Here is a 20,217-nt window from a genome sequence, read left to right as displayed (position 1 = left end):
AGAGAAAAACGGAAATCAAACAGGAAGCAGGCAAGGATGCCCTTTATCACCACTCTAATTCAACATTGTATTGGCTATCCTAGTCAAAGAAACGGCAAGAAAGGACAACAGAAAGCATTCAAACTGGCAAAGAAAAACATCAAATGATCCCTATTTATAGATGATATGATTCTCTACCTGGGAAATCTTAAAAACTCAGTAAGGAAAATGCTGATCTAATGGAAAGATTCAGCAAATTGGTAAGGTGCCAGATCAACAAACACAAATCAGTTAGATTCCTCTACACTAACAAAGAGAACTCTGAAAAGACGACCAGAAAACAATGCCATTTATAATAGCCAGCCCAAAGATGAACTAGTTAGGAATAAATCTAGCCATAAATGAAAAAGAACTATATAAAGAAAACTATAAACACCACAAGAATCCTAAAAAGACCTCCATAAATCAAAGACTACACCAGGTTCATGGATAGGAAGATTAACTGTGAAAATCTCATTATTTTCCAAAGCAGTCTACAGATACAATGCAATCTTGAACCACATTCCAGCATCACTTTTTTTAAAGATGGAAAAACTAACCAATTACTTCATAAGAAGAAAAACGACACCTCAATAAAAAAGCACTACTGAAGAAGTATAATAAAGTAGGAAAATTCACAATTCCTGATCTTAAAACTCTATCATACAACTACAGTAATCAAAACAACCTGGTACTGATAAAACAAACAACCTATGTAAACAGAATTGAGGATCCAAAAGTAAATTCATCCACTGATGTGCAATTGATCTTTGACAAAGGGCTGAAACTCATTAAGTGGACAAAAGACAGTTTCTTTAACATATGGTACTAGCAAAACTGGATAACCATCTGTAGATAAAGGAAATATGATCCACTTCTCAAAATGTGAAAAAATGAACTCTTGATGGACCAAAGACCTCAATATAAAACTTAAAAGTACCAATACTCTGTTAGTCTAGGTTGACTAGAGAAACAAATCCAGAGACAAGCATAGGTGTAGAAGAGAACTTTATATCAAGAAGTATTTGTGCATCAATAAAACATCCCAGCCTAGTCTAGATCAAGTCCATAAGTTCGATATTAGCCCATATGTTCGATATTAGCCATGAATTCCTCTTCAGACTCATGCAGCACATGCCATGATGCTGAATGCAAGATGATCTCAGGACGGTAGGTAGATGGAAGCATCTCCAGGGCTCCATGTGTCTTCTCAAGAGGAAGGTGAAACAGAGAGTGTGTGTGTCCCACCTCCAGGAAGGAAGGCAGGAGTTTTCAGAATCTTCAGGAGAAGGCCACATCCACAAAGAGGGATCAATTAGGCTGTGACCTGATTGACAGACCAGATTGTACCCCTTCACTCAAATTGACAGGAGATTATATAACTGGCACAAATACTATCCGAATAAATATAGAGAGAAACATTACCAACCAAAACTAAACATGCACAAATAACAGAAGACAAACTAGATGACGGGAACTTGCTAAACATTGGATACTTAGGTACATTAAAATATTTTCCCAAAGGATTTCTATAGACTGTAAAAATGTTTGACAATGATATATTGGACAAAGGACTAATCTCCAAAATTTGTAGAAAACTTCAACACCTCCACAACAATAAGACAAACATGTCAGTTAAAAAATGGGTAAATAACACGAAAAGAAATTTAACCAAAGTAAACATTCAGGGATCCAACAAACATGAAAAAATGCTGCTAATTATTAGCCATTGAGTCGATTCCAACTCATGAGTAGCCTCTAGGACAAGGTAGAACTGTCGTCTTGTTCTTGAGGAGTGACTAGTGATTTTGAGGTGCTAACCTTGTGGTTAGCAGTCCAACATACCCCACTATCCCACCAGGAGATGACAATCCAAACAATGACATATCATCTTACCTCATCATGAATAACAAAGTTAAAAAATAAATAGAAAACAGTAAATGCTGAAAAGGATGTGAAGACACTAAATCCCTCCAATATTGCTAGCTGGATTGTAAAATAGTATATTCACTGTAGGAAATGGTGGGGTGTTTTCTTAAAAAGTGGGAAAGAGAAATGCCACATGATCCAATATTCTTACAGCTGCTGTCACTCAAATAGATATGTGCACACCCATGTTCATCACAGCGCTATTTACAACAGTGAAAGGAGGAAAACAACTAAATGCCCATAATGGATGAATGGATAAACAAACTGTGGGACGTTCAAACAATGAATTTACCAAGCAACCTTAAAAAATAATTACGGGTTTGTTTAACATCTCATAACATGCACAAACCTGAAAGATATTACCAAAAAGACTTAAAACCAAACACACTTCCATAGCGTTCAATCCAACACATGGTGATCTTTTATGGGGTTTCTAGACTTTATCCTGTCACATACTTATTCAATATATATAGTGAGCAAATAATTAGAGAAGCTGGATTATATGAAGGAGAATGCAAAATCAGGCTTAGAGAAGGCTTACTAATAACCTATGATATGCATAGGATACAACCTTGCTTGCTGAAAGGGAGGAGGATTTGATGTACTTGATAAAGATCAAGGAATGCAGCCTTCAGTATGGATTATACTCAATGTAAAGAAGACCCATCCCCTTACAACTGGAAATTGGGGGACATTGTGATAAACGGAGAAAAGATTGAAGTTGTCAAAGCTTTCATTTTGCTTCGATACACAATCAATTCTCACGGAAGCAGCTGTCAAGAGATCAAAGGATACATTGCATCGGACCTCTTTAAAGTTTTGAAAACAAGGTGGTTCCTTTGAGGACTAAAGTAGGCCTGACCCAAGCCAAGAGATGTTTGATTGCCTCCTATGCATATCATATTTGCATAGTGAATAAGGAAGATGGAAGAAGAATCCATGGATTTGAATTAAGGTGCTGGTGAAGAATATGGAAACTACCATGGACTCCCAAAAGAAGAAACAAATCTGTCTTGGAAGAAATACAGCCAGGATCCAGCCAGAGGCAAAGACGGTGAGCCTTGGTCTCGTGGACTCTGGATATGTTAGCGGAGACTGGTCTTCTGAAGAAGCACGTCATGCTTGGGAAAGGAGCAGCGGCAAAGAAGAAGGCCTTTAACAAGGTATGTTGACATGGTGGCTGCAACAGTGGGCTTGAACATATGAACAAGAATTAGAAGGATCTCTCTTTAAGAAATACGGGGCAATATTTTGTTCTCTGGGTCACAGAGTCGCTATGAGTTGGAGCCAATTCGAGGACACCCAACAACAAACAAACAGGGGAGCAGGCAACTTTATCTTTCTCCTGCAGAGAGGCTGCCCAACACCTAAAGCACGGTGCCACTAGGGCTTATTTGGAGGCTATTATGCTGACAAGGAACCCAGGTAGTGTAGTAGTTATGCATTGGGCTGTGGGCCAAAAGGTCAGCAGTTAAAAACTACAGCTGTTCCTTGGGAGAAAGATGAGGCTTTCCACTCCTATAAAGAGTTTCAGTCTCAGAAACCCAGAGGTAGTTTTTCCATATGCTAAAGGGTCTCTATGACTCAGCCCTAATTTGATGGCAGTGAATTTATAGTGCTTATTAGCAATTAGCAACAATAACATTAATGGATACATAGGAAATTTGAAAGGTGTAGGAAGGTGAATGAAACTATACCCATGTATATACAAAGGTTTGACAGAGGCTATTTTTACATATGTATTAATGTATGCTGTAACTACAGCTGTCTATTTATCTATCTATATCTATATTATACAGGTACAAAGGTATGACAACGTTCTTGCCATAATCAAATAACCTGAGGGCAGGAGTCACTGAGTCTGGTGCTCAGGGTCAGAGATTCGGGGAACATCAACATTCATTGGCACAAATAGTTCTCAAATAAAATGTTCTACATCTGACTTTGGTGAGTACGGGCTGTGGTCTTTAAAGCTTATGAGAGGCCATCTGAGGTGCAATTATTGATCTCTACCTATATGGAACCAAAAAAAAGTGAAAAAAATCAAAGACTCTTGAAAATTGTCCAAAGCCTCAACTTCCAGGATTCTGAGACAGGATTTTTCTGCCTGTGGGAGAAAAATAAGGAACAAAATTTAAAATCATAAAAAAGACCAGAATGAATATAGACTGTTGGAACTCCTGGGACTGTGTCACAATATGAAACTCACCCTACGACTCAATTTTCTGCCAAACAATAGGCAGGTCAATAACGTGCACAATATCTTTAGAAAGGTATGCACTGCTTAGAACAATCAACCATTCAAGATTGAAAAGGCAGCATTTGGCCAAAGATAAAGATCAGAAGACAGGAATAAACAGGAATGGGAACAAAATTGAACCCAGGGTAAAAGCAGGATGAGGGATGTTACATTGTGAGGATTGTAACCAAGGTCATGAAACAAAATGCTTATGAATTACTGAATGGAAAACTGATCTGATCTGTAAATGTTCGCCTAAGTTACAATACACAGTTAAAAAGGAGCGAAAACAAGAAATCAGTTCTTCAGAATATACCGAAGTACATTATCAGACATTTGTTTAAAGAGCTGCTGACAGATAGCATTCGTTTCCCTTCAGTGGAGGTACACAGTTTCTCAGCCTGGGATAGGAAGATAGGATGAGAGGAAGAGAAACGCCAGGCTGCTTCTAGAAAGGGTTCTGCTATCGATTTAATTTGTCCGTCAGAAGGTATTAGAATCCTGGCTGACATACCTGCCGATGTCACCCTGGCTAGAAAAAAATCTTTTCTTTGTTATGTTACTGAGGCCACATCAGTGTACCATGTGCCCTAAACCTAATCACCCCTGCATTATAAAAGGAGCAGATTAGACAGAAGAACACACAAAGTTGGGAAGACAAATCATGCAAAGATCCTCTAGGAACCAGGGAATATCTAGGCCTACAGACAAAGAAGTCAACATTGCTGAGACTCTGATTTGTACTTGCAGAATTGTGGCAAAAAATAATTCTGTTATCTAAAACCAAATACATGCATACTTATAGAAAGAAGAGAGAGACAGAGGTGGGCAGGGAGAGATGAAGGAAGGCTCATTCCCAGGTTTCATTCCTAGAAATTCTGATTTAATTGGTCTAGTTCTTGGTCTAGGGTGGGGGTCAGGTATACTTATTATTTAAAATCTCTTTAAGTTTTTCTACCATACAGTTGACAGAAAACTATAAAGGAAAGCTCCTGTGACGTTCTTGGGTATAGTAATGGCATGAACTAGTTCATCAGCACAACACAAAATCTCATATGAACATCAGTACAAAAGCAGTGACACAGAGTTTCCTTCTCCGGCTTGTCCTCTGTCTGGGTCTAGTTCAGTGGAATGGAGCTTTGGTCACATTTTGGGTTAGGCATTGGACTGCTCACCTTAAAGTGGGCTGTTTAAATCCATCAGCTGCTATTTCAGAGAAAGATGAGACTGTCTGTGTCTATAAAGATTTACAGTCTCAGAAAGCCTGCTTAGGGTCACTTTGAGTAGTAATCAACTAGATGTCAGTGGGTAGTTTAGTGGAAGAGTTTCAGGTGATGCAAATGGTTAAGGCACTGGACTATTAACTGAAAGGTTGGTAGTTCTAGTCTGAGGTAATTCGTTTATTGTGCCAACCTGGCTGATAAACACATGTGGAGTTAATTGAAGGGCAGAGGGATAAATGGCTCAGTGAGCCTCACCTTTCGAGTTCTTGGGTCTCTTGCTTTGTGACGGTTGGACCAGGGTGCAGCTGCCTTAGTCAGTTCCCTGCTTCAGCTGGCAAGGCTCACTTCCTGTAAGAACTCCCTGAGGAGAAGCTGCATGGACCTACCCCAATGCAGCCCTGGGTGCTGGAGCAGCCGTGTGGAGACCCCTGCCAGCGCTGAGATGCTTACACATTCACTGACTGGCTTTCCTCCTGCTGTCGGCATCATTGCATCGGTTTCCTGAGATGGTGTTGGACATAAGGATTAATGTTGGACTTGTGGGCTTGGGCAGCACTGGGTTGGGATGTTTTCTTGATGCTCACTTACCCTTTATATAAAACTCTCTTATACATGAGTTTCTGTGGATTTATTTCTCTAAAGTACCCAGACTGACACATAGTCCAACCAGAGACAGCTTCTTGGAAGAAAACCCTATAGATATATTTCTGAAAACCCTAAGAAGTGCAGTACTCTTCAGACATACACAGGGTCATCATCGGTCAGAATTGACTTGATGGCAAATGAGTTCTGGTTTTAGTTATGTGAGGACAGAAGCAAGGACAATGGCAATAATGAGTGTTTGAATAAAGACGCCGGTTCATACTGCAGGTCAAGGGTTGGTGTTTGGTGGCAGGGAGGGAGCTTTCTTAGTCTTCCTGCTGGAAGGAACACCAGTGGGGTTGTCCCCATCTTTTCCAGTGAGGTCTACACTGCGATAACTTTCCAAGATACGTCAGTATGAGTCTAGTATGAGTCTAGCAGCCTCCTGAGAAATCTCCTTACATGGGACAAGAGCCTGACTGAGGAGTGACAATGCCACTGCTACTTCTCCCCGTCACGACTCTCTAACCCGAGCCACTGTGCGCCGACAGGGCACATTCTTTTTTTTTTTGCTTTCCTGGACTTTTCTTTCTTTCTTTTTTTTAATAATTTTAACAATTTATTAGGGGCTCACACAATTCTTATCACAGTTCATACATATACATACATCAATTGTATAAAGCACATCTGTACAGTCTTTGCCCTAATCATTTTTTTCTCCTCTTTTTTTACATTTTATTAGGGACTCATACAACTCTTATCACCATCCATACATATACATACATCAGTTGTATAAAGCACATCCATACATTCCCTGCCCCAATCATTCTCAAGGCATTTGCTCTCCACTTAAGCCCCTTGCATCAGGTCCTCTTTTTTTTTCCCCTCCCTCCCCTTTCCCCGCTCCCTCATGTGCCCTTGGTAATTTATATCTCATTATTTTGTCATATCTTGCCCTATCCGGAGTCTCCCTTCCCCCCTTCTCTGCTGTCCCTCTCCCAGGGAAGAGGTCACATGTGGATCCTTGTAATCAGTTCCCCCTTTCCAACCCACTCACCCTCCACTCTCCCAGCATCGTCCCTCACACCCTTGGTCCTGAAGGTATCATCCACCCTGGATTCCCTGTACCTCCAGCCCTCATATGTACCAGTGTACAGCCTCTGTCCTATCCAGGCCTGCAAGGTAGAATTCGGATCATGGTAGTTGGGGGGAGGAAGCATCCAGGATCTGGGGGAAAGCTGTGTTCTTCATCGGTACTACCTCGCACGCTAATTAACCCATCTCCTCTCCTAAACGCCTCTATGAGGGGATCTCCATTGGCCGACACTTGGGCCTTGGGTCTCCACTCTGCACTTCCCCCTTCATTTAATATGGTATACATATACATATACACATATATACACATACATACACACACTTATATCGTTGTTTTTTTTTTTTTTGCATGATGCCTTATACCTGGTCCCTTGGCACCTCGTGATCGCACTGGCCGGTGTGCTTCCTCCATGTGGGCTTTTTTGCTTCTGAGCTTGATGGCCGCTTGTTCACCTTCAAGCCTTTAAGACCCCAGGCACTATCTCTTTTGATAGCCGGGCACCATCAGCTTTTTTCACCACATTTGCTTATGCACCCATTTGTCTTCAGCGATCCTATCATGGAGGTGTGCAGTCAATGATATGATTTTTTGTTCTTTGATGCCTGGTAACTGATCCCTTCGGGACCACTCGATCACACAGGCTGGTGTGTTCTTCCATGTGGACTTTGTTGCTTCTGAGCTAGATGGCCGCTTGTTTATCTTCAAGCCTTTAAGACCCCAGTCACTATCTCTTTTGATGGCCGGGCACCATCAGCTTTCTTCACCACATTTACTTGTTCATCCACTTTGGCTCCAGCCGTTGTGTCGGGAGAGTGAGCATCATAGAGTTCCAATTTAATAAAAGAAGGTATTCATGCATTGAGGGAGTGTTTGAGTAGAGGCCCAAGGTCCTTCCGCCACCTTAATACTTGACCTATAAATATAGACACATAGATCTATTTCCCCATCCTCCTATATATATTTGCATGTACATGTCTTTGTCTAGACCTCCATGAATGCCCTTTGACTCCTAGCTCTTTCCTCCATCTCCCTTGACTTTCCTCCTGCCCTACTACCATGCTTCATCGCCTCCTGGGCTAGAGTATACCTCTTCTCTAAGCAACCTTACCCTTGATCATTTCCCACCAGGTCTGCCACTCCCCCTTCTCTACCATTTGGGGTCCCATGTTTTTCCCTTGTCCCTGGGTTTGTTAACACCACTTCCTTACCCCCCCTACCCCCCCACTCCAAGTCCCCCCGGAACTGTCGGTCCTGTTGTTTTTCCTCCAGATAGCTCATCCAGCCTGTCCTATTCAGACAGACCTGTGGAGTCACTAACATGCACGAAAACAAGACAGAGGAAAGCAAAGCAACAGTATACAACCAGACAACAAAACAACAAAAAGAAACCACTGACAAAGAACAGAACAAAACAGTTCACAAGAGAAAAGCTTGTAGTTAGTTCAGGGATCGTTTGCTGGCCCTTAGGAGCGTTTTCCAGTCCAGTCTGTTGGGGCACCACGCCCTGGCCCCAAAGTCCACTTTCAGCATTCCCTGGGGACCTTGCCACTCCATTCCCTTGCTGTTCCGCTGCACTCCTCCAGTGATTTCCCTCGGTGTGGTGGTATCAGGTCAGGTGCAATTCCCACACTGTGTCTCCGGTGCTGTCCCCTGTATCTCCCTTAGTCACTGAGGGGCATCATGTCTCATAGTAGGGCCAGCCATGTTGTTCTCTCTGTGGACTGGCTGCTCTACTCAGGAACATCAACATCACGGCCTGGTGGGCCAGGCTGTGCTCCACTCTCTCCTCCTGCCCCTTCATCTGCTCCCGTGTGCTCTGATCAGATATGTCCATCTCCTGGAGCTGCAGAGTCAATGTCGTCCTTTGGAACAAATTCTTTTTGGGGAAGGGGCAGGAATCCACTTAATTTATGGTGCTGGGGCCAGCCTCCCAGACGTCTCCACTGGTTCCCTCCTCCACGCCGGGATATTGCATTCACACCTTGTGACACTGGGTTGAAGTCTGGTCCCACTTTCGACAGGGCACATTCTTACAGTGATCTCCCCTTTTGTAGGGAATGTGTCAGGTCCACTGAAGAAAAATGGAAGTTTTGATGACCACAAACCCCAGCATCATCTTATCCAGGAAAGCTGTGGTGTTGGTGGTATAAGCAATCCCTGCTGACTTCCACCGGTTTTTCCACTGCGGAGACTGGGCAACTAGATATCAGGCCTTCAAGGTGATGAAAAACCTGTATTAGATACAGAAAAATTTATGGTCTGTCCAGGGACAGAGGAGTGTAACATCTCAGAAAAAAAGCAACTAGTGACAGAAGTCCCAAGATGACACTTGGGGATCACTGCTTTAGAATATAGACTTTCTCTTACTAATAAAGTACAACGAAGTTTTAAATCTATTTTTTCATAATATTTTCTCACTAACTAGTAAATTCTTTGAAACTCCACTAAGCATTTGCGTTTTCAGTGTTTTCATTCTTCTGCTATCTCATTTACATGTTTCCTTTGCACTCTAAGTCCATTCAAATTTTATGTACTATTTCATGGTAAACAATGCTGTATATCTTCAACATGATAGCACTTGGCATACTTCTGAATGAATTATGCAGTCAGCCATCACTTCTTCAGACTAAATAATATAACCTTGATTTGCATATATTCCCAAGATTATGAGAGGAAAATTCAGTTTGGATGCATTTGAAATACAGACGAGTGATCTCTTTAAATCACAGTCAATTGCCTAGCTTTTCAGTTAAAGAAGATTCAGGTACTATTTAGCTCAAAAAGATCATTATACTCAGGATTTAGAATAGTGTTTCTCAACTGAATATCTTCCCACCATACGCAGTTCCATTTTGTTCTTATCTGCTCTCAGATCCATACGGCTACATTTAAAATAGATAAATCGAGAATAAAATATAAGGAAAATAGCTTCTGTATTAGATAAATGTACCGGGAACCACTGAAAATCAGGGAGAATGGATTACATTTTTTTTTGGCAGAAAGTTATCACCTTGGTACCGATGGTTTCTGATACAGGCAGAGTTTCTATGTGCTCATGTGTTTCAGCCTGTATCTGAGTCTTTGTCGACACCAAAATGTTGTTATTGCTGTACTTGTTATCAGCCTTACTCAAGATGACCCCTTCACCCATGGCAACCCTGTGCACCGTGGAACAAAATTCTGCCTGGTCCTGTTCCATCCCCATGATCAGATGCAGATTAAGCCGTTATAATGCATAAAGTTCGTACTGGCTGACTGTCAGATGTACATCACCAGACCTTTCCTCCAAATCTATTTCAATCCGTACGTTCCACTGAAACCTGCTCAGCACCATGGCACTCAAAAGGAGTCACCCCCCGGAGATGGCATGTTGCTGGGCCACCACTGGCGGCAAACAGGTCCCAGTGCACTTTCCAGATTTGGAAGAAAGGCTTGGCAAACTGCTTCTGAAAACCAAACAATGAAACACCCTATAGATTATGAAAGATTTGTGTATGATCCCCCAAGGTTGGAAGGCATGCATAATATACTGTGGTTGCAACAATGGACTCAAACATACCAATCAATGACCATGATGATGAAACAGAACCAAGCAGTGTTTCCTTCTGCTTTACATGGGGCCACTATTGGTCCACGCTGAAATGACATCAGCCAAAAGCAACAACAACGTAGGGGGTAAAGTTCAAGTGTGCTTGGAACCACAAAGGAAGGGATTCTTAGAATCTACTAGAAAGGGTTGGAAGGGTTCAGAAGGGTGACACAGCTGAGGCGAAGCTTGAAGAATAAGTGGAGATTATCAGGTAGACTAGGAAGGGAGGGCAGGTGCAAAGGCTGGAGGCATTGTAGAGACCTATAAGCAGTTGGGTAAGACTGGAACCCAAATTCCTGAATGCTGAAGGCCTTCCAGGTGTGATATTGAGCTTCTGTCTGTATGCAGTATAGAAGCATTGATGAGAGTAAGATAATCTAAAATGTGTTTAGAAATACATATTAGTTAATATGGAAGGCCAGCAAGAGGCAAAATAACTAATAAAAGCATTAGAGACACCCTCCGCTATGATTAGGAGCCGAGATGATGATAGATTTTGGTGGTAAGATGTTGGCATACTGAGTTTTAAAGAGTTGTGGACTACCCATCAGGAGATATCTAATACATTTAAGAAAATGAGAACCCAATATTTTTCGAAGGAGGTCTTCGTCCACATAGAGATGGTTGAAAACGCCATGGCTGGATTAGAAGTGTTGCGGGAGCGTGTGAAGTTTAGGAGGAGAGGTCCAATGAGGACTGATGGCTGTGTGCCCTAGTTACTTTGCGTTGTAACAAAGTACCACTAACGGGTGGCTTTACACAGAGGCAAGTTATCGCCTCTCAATCCTGGAAGCTAGTGTTCAAATTCAGGGGGTGAGAAGACCAGTCTTTCTCCAAAGTCCGGGGTAAAATCTTTTCTTGGCTTTTTCCTACTTCTGATAGCCGTCGGGGTTCTTTGGCTTTCAATTGCATGTCCTTCTTCCTCTCTCTCGGTCTCTCTCCTCTTTGACGAGAACACCATTGATATCAGGTTAGGGAACTTCCGACTCCAATATGGCTGCTTCTTACCCAGTAACAATTTCAAAGACTCTGTTTCCAAACAAGGTCACATTCACAGACACCAAGGACTTCAATCTATCTCGTTGAGAGCCACAAACCAATCCACGGGAGTTGGGAACATTGACAATATGGAACACACAAGCATCCTGTGACAGAAAGAAAAGCAGGGGAGGAGCATGTTTCAAAGTCAAGGGAGTGGTTGCCATGTTGGATATTTCAAAAGAATCGAATAAATTAAGTCCCATTGTACATTCTTACCATGCCTTTGGAATATCCACATTCAAGAAGCCTAATGGTAATCAGTGCAAGAACAGTTAGAGGTGAGGAAGGGAGTCTAATTTAATATGGCTAAAAGGGAATAAGGGAGGAGTAAATACAGATAGTGGCACAAACAGTCTAACACTAGGTTACAACATATAAAAGGTTGATGGTTTGAATCCAGCCAGGACCTCCTTACAAACAAGGCCTGCAGATCTACCTTGGAAAACCCATCCATCGGCAACCCTTTGGAGCCCAGTTCTGCACTGACACACATGGAGTCACCATGAGTCAGAGTCACTTCAACAGCAACTGGTCTCCTCTCAAGTACAGACCATAAGAAAGATCCAGAGGATAGAAGGTGTTGCGAACGGTTGGTTGACACTTGCTTTTCTAGCTACTGGTTGTAACTTCAATTTTGCAACAGGCATGTGAGCACCTTTGATGTGACTGGAAATCTAAAGATAAACAAGACAAAGTCCAAGTGCCCGAAGAGCCTCCAGTCTGTGACCAGAGGGAAGCCTCTGAACACAGAGATTAAACTACAAAATGATGCGTCCGGACAGGGCAGGATGTAGCATAAGCGCAATCAGGAGGCAAAGAGATTCAGTTCTGGCTCTCCAGGAGTTTGCAGGTTAGTGCTATCCACGCAGAGTTCTACTACTTGTACAGCAGAAGGAATACAACTTACAGAGAGGAGTATGGTAACTAGGAAATTGCGGGCAAAATGAAATACATTTCCACTGGCGATCGAAGGTTCTATGAGAAGGTGGAATTTGATTCAAACCCTGAAAGATGGACTATCAGGGCTAGTGGATGACCAAGAAGTAAGGCAGAAGATTCAACAGTGCAAGGGGGTAAGAGACTGTCTGGAGAGGAAGGACAAGCCTATGTATAAAGATGAGACTCTGAGTCAGGGTATTAGGAAAAGTACTTAGATCTAGCCCTTTCAGGGCGCCTCGGGTCACCAAGATCATCTGCTCCTTGAACTGAGAATCAGCTTCCAGCTAGAAGGGGAGTGTGCTAGCCTTGCATCTTCCAAAGAGCTCCTCCCATTACCGCTGGGATTAAAGGAGTGCACCCAGCCTGACCTTTGACCCTGTGTCTGCACATATGTGAGGCTATTACAACTCTGTCTGTGTCCTTGTGGCCTCTCCCCCGTTCTCTTTGGGCAGCAATGTTACAGTGGCACACAGGAAAATAAGTCAAGTTGTCCAGCCGACATTGGTAGGAGCTAATTGATAAATCACAATATAAACATGCTTTAAGGTTCCGTTTGTGGTTCTACCCAGAGGGTCAGGCATGCTCTCTCCTAACATACAATCTCATGTGAAATACTGTGTTGTATAGGAAATACTGTTTTAAAGCAGGGCACAAAGGTGAAGTTCAGATATAATTGGGTACATTAAAAAATCAGATCTTATCTTTTAATCAAGTCAAGGGAACTTGATATAAACAAGCAAATAGCTAGAGTTGACTATGATGAAGGCATTTTAAAATGTAATCATCATTCTCCCCATTTTCCGACATTAGCCTGTCCGCATGCCTCGTCCAGCTCTCTACATATAATAAGAGACTCAGAGAATGGACATGTTGGCCTGTCCCAGAACCCATTCTTGTGACAAATGACAGGAAGGGTAGAACACCCACAAACAAATCAGCTTCTACATCGGTTCCAAAAACCATGTCAGCCTGAGCATGATGGACGATTTTCAGGCACAGAATAATTTGGCCTTTATTCTTCATGGTTGTGAATCTGGCTCCTTTTAGAATCAGTCAATACACCGCCCATAAAAGAGCCAAACAAACCATAAGGAAATTCTGCGTTCCGAAACAAAAGTCATAAAAACTGGCTAAAGACACACAGGTCATTGTCTAATCCACCAGATGCGCGCAGTTGTACTGAGAGAAAGATAGCATGAATGGCACCAATTGGAGGGCTGAGACTGCAGGCCCCACGTAAAGCCAGACGGACAGCAGGAAGAAAGGGGTCCTCCCTGCTCTCAGCTAGCCACGGGGGGAGTTAGAAGAGCCACTCCCTCTGGAACTTGAAATAAAGACACAGGGGGAGTCGAATGAGAATGAGCACCAGGCCCATGTTAAATATTCAGGGAAAATGTGAGGACAAGAGGGGTAAGGTGAGGAAATGGGGGGGTGGGGGGTGTTTGGGTGGGGGTGTGTGTGTCAGAATGATATCATACCAACCAAAGGAACTAAAGGGAATGGGGTATGTTTTTATGAAGTTTTGGGTTTAGTGTGAGGCTGTGTGGAAGAGGAGAAAGTAGGCCTTTCACCGAATGAGTTGTGAATTGAAAGCTATAAGGACCCTGAATTAGCTGAGCTTTTAAGCGGCTTAAAAATTCTTTTAAGTAAGAAAAAGAAAGATGACGAGGAAGGAGAATTAAATAATGAAGACCTTGTCAATGATCCCAGTGACAAAGAGAAACTATGGGAGTACTTGGAGTAAAGGAAGATCCGCAAATAGACCTGCAACCTAGAATGTGGAGTGGAAGTAGGTAAAGAATTTGTAACACCCCAGAGGCAATTATTTGTAATAAGTACCAAGTATAAAAAGGGGCTTGGAAAAGTCGAGGGGCGGTGAAGAAGAGGAAGGCCCACCAGGAGACGGGTCGACATGGTGATGGCAAAACTGGTTCCAAACAGAAGACCAATTGTCAGGGTGCCACAGGACCAGGGGCGTTTCCTTCTGTTATATACAGGCTTTCCATGAGCAGGAAGCAACTGGATAACACCTAACACCAACACATAACGAGGGGCATGAAGTATATCCATTAAGAGCTCGTGTAGAAACTGTGCTTGACTAAAGACAATAATTGATCTCCCATTCACACATTGGTGTGGGCCTGGTCTTGACCTCTTCTATCAGCAGTATTGTGATAGAACAGATGCTTAAAACTCTGGTAAGAAATAGAAACAGAAACATGGCTTCCAGGAGTGGACAGGCAGCCTCCTCCCTCCCCAGGCAAAGCACCTGGTGATAAACATGGCTTCCAGTAAAAAAAAAAAAAAAGAAAGAAACGGAGGCACTGGTAATCAAAGGAATTGTTAAGTCAAAAGACTGAAAAATAAATAAAGATAAAAGGCCAAGTCAGTGACTAAGTTATGGCCAGTTTACTCGTAATATCGTTCAGAACAGAAAGAAACACAGCTGTTGACGTGTGTCTCTGGTGTTCATGGGGGTTCTGAAAATAGGGGATTGTACATTTTAGCCAGAGACACTAGCACCTGGGAGCCATTTCAGAAGTTGACCTTGACTTCATTTCCATTTACAACATGCGCACTGCTGTAGCCTTCCTCCCTCCCCTCCCAGCCATTTCCCTCCTCCAAGTTGCTCTCAGCCAATGGCAGAGCTAACCATGGGAACACCAACTCATTCTTTCACCCGCATCCTACACAGATTTCAGGAAGACTCCCACTCTCCTTGGTGCTCACAAGCTCCATCTGTGCCTGAGCCCATTACGCCGCCAGCATGCACAGTCAAGTTTATGCCTCCAAGAGGAATGGAATGTCTTGCTGGTTTCTCCACGTGGAACAGACAAGAGAGAAGGGGGGCGGGGCAGGGGGAGAGCATACTGATGAATTTAGCTACGGTAACTGATTGCAAGTTCAGAGCATTTAGATCAAGAGGGGGTAAAGGTTGTGAATGGAAGTCCCTACAGACCCTAAAGTGCTGAATCACCCCCCTCTGGAGCTAGGCAGTAGCAGATACAGCCCTATAGGATTGTCCTAGTCTGGCCTTCGGTGGCTCCTCAGCTTCTGCTGCTCCAAACTGTAGTACTTTCCAGGTGTCACTGCAAACACCTGCCACTCAATCCCCAGTCACCTGATCTGTTGTCGGGGTAAGCATTTTTATTCTGCCTGCTTTGTTGTGCTAATGGATCGATGACAGTCCGTAAAGAACAAACTGTGCCAGGGAAGAATGTCCTTGTCCAAGCTGACTCAGCTTGGGCAGGCTGACAGGGGGTATCTGGCATCTGGTAGAGCCCTTGAATGTCCCTTGCAAAATATTAACTGAAAATGTACTCCCATTGCACTGGTGATAAGAAGGTCACTCAGGTTGAACAACCACAAAAAAAACCGAGAAACACCAAAAAACAGAGGCACTGTGTCAACAAAAGGCAGTGATAAACAGCTTGCCATTTTTCTGAGCTAATGTGCCCTGATGTGTACTACAGGGATCAGCTTCATCTCTCGCTACAGATTGGTGTGTTTTTATGACAGCCATCTCCATAGCAACCAGGTGCCCAGACACTAAATGCATCTTAAAGATATTGAATCTCAGCCTGGTGAGGGACGCCTATGCTGACTGGAACTCCCTGGAAGTCGCTCAGCACTGAGGGCTGGTGTGGGGGCCTCTAGGGTCCAGTTAGGGTTTGCAGACAGTCATGATGGGAGAGGACCCTGATACCTCCTTTTGACACTTTTATTTATAACTTCTACTCATATTCAGAATGAAAGGGTAAAGTCAAATAAATCTAGCCCCCATGAGATGAAGGGGAAGGTGGTGTGCATACCAGTGAGGTTGGAGAAATTAAGTCCAAGTCTGTGCAGGCTATGACCATGAGAGCACCCAATCCATCATTACATCTGGGTCGATATTCCAAAACAAGATGGGGAAAGAGAGTTACAAAGCATGGATTTGGGGGTGAGGTGGGGGGAACCAGAAAAACAATTCAGCTGGTTATAGAGGAAGCTGCACAGGTGTGCGGAGAAGGAGCCAGTCGGGAAGATGAGGGTCTCTCTCGGGGCTCTTTGGTAAGCCCGGGAGCTTCCCTACTAAACAGTGCTGGGCAACGGCAGGGATGTCAATGGACGAGGATGATCCGATGGAACGTGGTCCCATGATGGTGGCTCAGCAGAGACCCATTCTTTTCTCCCCATAGGTAAACCTTCTGACAGGGAGGTCCTGCCCTCAACAGCCCTGCTCTATGATAGTCCTCGCTTCCTCCACTGGGACTAGAAGGGGCTGCTTCTGTTTGAAGGCCCAGCAGAGTCTGGAAACCGGGGGCCAGCAGCGACAGGCAGGAAGGCACTGTAGAGCCAGCAGGGGCAATGTGATGAAAGGCAACAAAGAAACATGCAGTTAGAACCCCAGGAAAATGTTTCCCAAGCAACAGCTCAATGGCCGTTCGAGGGCAGCCTCGGACCCAGGACTGGACCAGGCCGCTGCATTCTCAGAGGGAGAGTGTGAGGGGTAAGCAGCTGGAGGGAGAGAAGAGTGGCTTGGCCTCCAACTGAGATGACCTTGTTCCTCTCTTCAGTCATCCCATCACACCAGTATTTGTGGATTTGAGTCTTCCATGTGTGGTCCCCTTGATTATCTCATGGGGGCTTTTGAATCCCCCCCCCCCCCAAAGGTGGGAGTGTCTGCTGATGAAACTGCCTTCCTCTAAAGAAGACAAGAGGTTAAAAGCGTAAACCAGCAGAGCTCTGCCAAAATAAATAAATAAAAGGAAACCAACCACGTTCTCCATGAACTAAGGAAGAATCAGGAGAAAGGTAGCCCCCCCCCTGCCTTTTAAAACATGAGTAAGAGCCTCAATATGTTTACAATTATTTATCAAATTCTTTGAAAGGGGCCTTGAGTTCCTAACCAACAAACAGATCATGGATGTAGAAACCACATGCTTCCGCCTTCCTGTTCCATCTCCACCCCAGAGATAGCAGCTTTGGCCTTGTGGGTTGGGGTGGGGAGGTGGTCTTTGTTTAGTTAACCATTAACGATTCATAAAATTCTGATCCCCACATGATAAGGCCAGCCCTCTGAATGTTATTAGAAAATCCTATTTCTAGTCTGTTATGAAACAGAGGTTTTGATGTGCTGCCAGGTGGATGTGGAACTCTGGAAACAGCACTTGCTGCGCTGAGAGCCAAGGCCAGGGTGACTGTTACAGAAAGCTTTCCTAGCAACTCAAGTTCATCACAGAATTTGAGGCTGCTGTGGAAAAACAAAGTCAAACATGTGAGTGTAAAACACGAGCCAGCCCCCATTTGCTCAAAGACCAGCCAGCAAATTTGGAGGAGTGATATTGTTAAGAATCAGTGTACCCCCAAATTATGTTGTAAATCCAAACCTCTATGCCTGTGGGTCTAGTCCCATTGGACACTAGTTCATCTTTGTTATATTCATGGGGCAGGATTAGTAGAAAGTGTGATTTGAGTCTATCTCTTTTGAGATTTCAAAGAGATTCAACAAACAAGGGAGTTAGCAGAGGTGGGGGAAGAGACATTCCAAGTCTTGGGAAGATTGCTCAGGAGCAGAAGCTCTGAAGAGACAATTCCCTTCCTGAGAACAGACACCAACTCCAATCAAATTCACTGGCATTGACCCAATGCTGGTGAGGTTTCCCCAAGAACTGGCATCCTGAATTTGGATATTTAGATTCTTAAACTGTAAAGGGAAAAATTATATTTGTTAAAGCCATCCACTCAGGGCAATATTGCCACAGGAGCCCTAGATAGGTAATACAGATGTTCATCTGTGGTGGACCAGCAGCCCAGTCTACCGCAGATCCAGGCTATGAAGTTTGGGCAGCAAAGAGGCGAAAGGCGACTTCAAACAGACCCCACAGGAGGCCAAGCACCTTTTATTGGTGACTCCGTGTTTATTGAAATGTTCAAAAACATATGCCCTCTTTCCTTCTTTGGCTGCTCCCAGCTTTCCTGGGCACTGAAGGAATGAAATAGAGTAAGGTCACATCGCTAAATCCATGGCTAGGGAGCTGCATCTGGTGGTGCCTGCATCTGGTGGTGCCATAGTGTGTAGAAATACATGGAGAAGAGTGTTTTTTTCCACTTGAAAGCAGTGAGCTTGGTGTATTCCTTTTGTCAGCAGGAGTGCCCTGGAATGAGGGCCTCGCATTGCCTTCCATTTGCATTCAAGGTCAGCAATCCATTGTGATCTGCTTACACCGGATAGCTCAGACCGAAGTGCTGTAGAAAGGGAGAGACAGAGCTTTCTCCACTGTGTGGGGGAGTCTGGCTAGGTTGGGGTTGGGGTGAGGTAAAACATCCAGAGGGCAGAGAGCAGAGATGGACTGCATATTGGCAGAGGGAGGAGGGCTGGAGGGGATGAGGTTTCCTAGTGGGCAACCCTCTGATAAACCTACCTGGAGCCTAAAGCCTCTTTCAGTGGTTCCATTGACTGGAGGCTCCGTTTCCAAGCACTTGGTGGACCACCAGTGAGGTGGAGGGAGGATCATTTGACTTGGGAAGGGAAAGAATGTTTTTTTTAAACCTCTGATGAATAACCTCTCTTTGTTGAAATGCAGTGAACCAAACTGATTCCGGGTGACCCCACGTGCCTTAGCATAGAACTGCTTCATAGGCTTTTCAATGGCTGATTTTTCCCCTTAGGGTGGGGGTGTGAGGGGGGGCGGGGGTGTCTATGGATGGACTAAAATCTCCAAGCTTTCTAGTAGTACCTGGGCGCTGACCAATTGCACCATCCAGAACAGACAGCTCCACATTAAGAGGCCCTGCTACCCACACCTTGCCTCAAGAGGGTCCAAGAGGGGAAAGGATATGACACTTCTCTGGTCTGCCATAAGCAAACCAGTAAGAAATCCTAATTGGTTCCGAAGGTGAATTTCTACTTCAGGCGGTCCTTGAGGAGTCCCCAGGATTTGCATTATGCTATCTGCAAAATGAAGCCACTCGAAGTGGAAACAAAAAACCCAAACCAAACCATAGAGAGCATTTTAAAAGGTGATTGAGGGCAGTGGATGCAGTTCAGGTGCCTGCACTACCAATCTAATTATGCCCGTTTACTAAAAGAAGGGGAATTCTTTGTAGAAACCTCCCGAAGGCTTCCTGCCATGCCCAAAGGTGGGGGTGACCCCTTGCAGACCGCGAAGCAGGCAAGCAGCTGGTGGTGCAAAACTGCCCATAAGCAGCCTGGTCATAATGAGCCGATCTCGATTGAAATGAGATCAATACTATTCAGTGCTCTCTTGCTAGCTCCCAAGTGATTCATGAATGTGAAAACTAGGTGGTGAATCCGAGCAGGGTGGGGTTGTCAGGGCTGGGGCGGGGGTTGGGAAACACTTGTGTAGCAGGCAAACCCCGATTTCTTCCATGAATCCAGGTATTAGTTGCATAATGCTCAGCTGCTTGCTCGTTTCCACCAGGCTTTTAGGCAGCAGCTTTCAGCTTCTACTTTTTCACCCTTTCCCTTCTCAAGTGGGAGAGAATGATGCTGTGTCCTGATTGCGTGTCTATCTCTCTGGCTGTCTTTATATCCTTTGTAGCCGTGGAGCTTCCC

The 20,217-nt window shown here is 44.0% G+C and overlaps 1 pseudogene; it reads right to left on the bottom strand.

Annotated features, from left to right (window-relative positions):
* Positions 1-10,292, bottom strand: part of LOC142440432 (large ribosomal subunit protein uL5-like) — a 99,323-nt pseudogene extending 89,031 nt beyond the window's left edge.
* Positions 10,293-20,217: the final 9,925 nt, after the last annotated feature.

This window comes from Tenrec ecaudatus, chromosome 1 (genome assembly GCF_050624435.1).
Source record: "Tenrec ecaudatus isolate mTenEca1 chromosome 1, mTenEca1.hap1, whole genome shotgun sequence".
Classification (NCBI taxonomy): domain Eukaryota; kingdom Metazoa; phylum Chordata; class Mammalia; order Afrosoricida; family Tenrecidae; genus Tenrec; species Tenrec ecaudatus.
Note: the sequence above shows the minus strand (reverse complement) of the source record. Positions and strands in the feature narration are given on the sequence as shown.